We start from the raw sequence: 2,876 nt of genomic DNA on the forward strand, positions 1-2,876 counted from the left end.
AATTAAGATTTGAGTGGAGCCTTTATTACTGAGTGCAGGCCATCAGCCATTTCTCACGCAGGAGAAGACTGATCGGCCCTGAACGTAGGTAGCAGGGGGGTGTTTATAACAGAAATCACATCCAGTTTGGTAAGAGAAATTGTTATCTAGCACAGAACAACAGAAAACTACATTTATTTGACACAGCTGCAAACCGTGTCTGACAAAAGGCTTTTTACAGTTTAGTGATAAACACATATTTTTATAAAATACATTTAAGCTGACTATCTTTACAGGAGATGGTTAGAGAAGGAGTTTGTTTTAGCTCACTGCCTTGACAAGAATCAGTTACTCGTTGTTAAGCAGCCTCGAGGGGGAGTGAGAATGCTTTCTTAGAGTGCATAACAGGAAACACAAGTTTTTTCTAATAATTTCCTGCAATTAAAGCACAAAATTCTGTAACCTATTATAGTAGGACACATGTGTGGAAGGCAACATTATAAAATAAAATTTTGTTTGTAATTTTTTGTTCACTTATAATTCATAATCTGAATTTAGTTTTATGCATTCAAACAATATATGAAGATCCTGCAAAATAGCTCAGCAGATTAAAGTGCCTGTTTAGGCAGGTGCAGGGGCCGGGAGTTCAATCCCCGGGCTGCCGAGCATGCTCCACCTGCAGGGCGTGCTGAGAGGGTGATTGACTCTAGGCATGGTGGCCTGCCCCTGTAGTCCCAGCTCTTGGGAGGCTGTAAACAGAAGGATCACTATGAGTCTGATCTACGCAGTGAGACACTGTACACTCTGTATCCCTGTCCTAAATACCAAAAAAAAATTTTAAAAAACATGAGATAAGTGTCCATGTTTGCTCTATTGCACAAATGTAGAATTCCTTGTGGAAGCACAAGGAACTGACCCAGTATGACCAAGAGTTCAGAGCTGGTGTTCACAAGGCTAGCGGAGCCAGGTCCTCCTCATGATCTCCAGAACAGATGTGGGCATCTATAGTGAGACTCGGAGCCTTTTTCTATATTACCGTTATGTTCCTATTTTTCTAACTCTAGTGTTACCTGTGCTTCAGGGGTGACCCACCTACGCACATCAGGGTTTCACTGCAATGAAGAAGGCTGTAGGTCACCTGTGAGGCTTTCTTCTTCTTTTTTTTGAATAACTTTATTGAAAATCAATAATTACACATCATATTAAAAATTGGAGACAAATATTGAAATGTGAAAGATAAGATGTAGAAGAGTGATTTTAAAGAAATATTTCTGAAATAAATGCATCACATGAAATGAATAGATTGCACACTGTAAATAAATTATTAACAAACTTAAAGGAATATAACAATCAAAAGTGTAAAAATAAAAAAAGAAGAAAAAAACCACAGATCAGTCATACAACAGTTCACTCTTTGTCAAAATCAAGATACATATTCATATAATTAGAATTCTCAAAGTAGAAAAGCATAGACAATCAATACTTAAAGATTTAAAATTTCTGAATTTAGTTGATCTTATAACACCACATTTCCAAGAACTATGAAGCTTTTTCACAATATATATATATGAATAAAAACTAAGGAAAAATAAATTATCTAAAAAGACAATTAAGGACTGGCATATAGTTAGGCAGACTAAAGCACCTTCTTAATCAGAGAGCAGTGGCCAGGTTCGATCCCCAGCGTTCCATGCTCGCCCCACCCCTGGGGCACCCTGAGACAGGGATTGAGACTGGGCAGGGTGGCACATATCTGTAATCCCTTGGGAAGCTGAAAACAGGAGAAACGCTATGAGTCTAATCTGTGTAGTGAGACCCTGTAGACCCTGTACTAAATAGAAAATAATTAAAAAACAATTAGACGAGCTCTGCGTTTGACTTACACAGTTATATATGGACGGAGTATAAGATTTAAGTTTGTAAAGCTTTATCCATTATTCAGCCTGGACTATTTCTCTTGTGCCTCTGTTCTAAATATCCAAACTGGTGGTGAAAAGGGAATATCACTATTAAATCTTTTTCATTGGAAAGTTGAACATGTTGCCTGTGTTGTTCGTTCCTCAGGATGCAGTCCTGCTGACCAGAGAACAGTCATGACAAGATTCCTTCAAAATGGCATTGGATTACATGGGCCGCTGAGAATGTAGCTTATAAATGAAACTTCTGAGAAACATAAAATCCAGGGTTCCCTCATCCTGATCCTATTCTGTCCTTGCAACGACCTCCAGCTCCCCCCATTCCCCTCCTCTCCTCCATTTTACTTGCAACCCAGGTTTTGGGGCCCGGGCTTTGATGGGAGAAGGAGAAAAGGCTGTACGGATTGCGTGAGGAAACACCAGCCCCCTCTTTCCTCTGGTCCCCATTTCTCCTGTGTGCAGCACTGACCGGCCCTGTGTCGGTCTTCCCCAACGGCCACGCAGCGCCCTGTCCCCTCTGCCCTGATGCCTCTTCCTGAACCCCAGTGAGCTCTGGTGCTCTCCTCACCGAACAGGACAGTGAGGTCAGATTGCACCTGGTTCCTCTGCTGCGGAGCCTAGAGGATTGGCAAAGGCCTGTGGAGTCTCTTGGGGATTATGTCGCATGGACTGCAAGTGTTCCTTTCTGAGATCAAATGACACTGACCAGCTCTCTGCATCTGCACGCTGACACTGAACTCAGTGTGTCCTGCGCGCCCCCTGCTGGTCCCGAGCATCACAACAGGGAGGTTTGTGTCGGGGCTCCCAATGATGTTCCCTGGCTGTGTGTGTTGCACAGTAATACACGGCCGTGTCCTCGGTTTTCAGTTGGGTCATTTGCAGATACAGCGTGCTCTTGGAGTCATCCCTGGAGATGGTGAATCGGCCTTTCACAGGCGCAGCGTATTCCGTGGTGTGACTGTTAGCCTTGTTTCTAATAAC

The sequence above is a fragment of the Octodon degus genome, unplaced genomic scaffold (genome assembly GCF_000260255.1).
Source record: "Octodon degus isolate 3935 unplaced genomic scaffold, OctDeg1.0 scaffold00255, whole genome shotgun sequence".
NCBI classification, from domain to species: Eukaryota; Metazoa; Chordata; class Mammalia; order Rodentia; family Octodontidae; genus Octodon; species Octodon degus.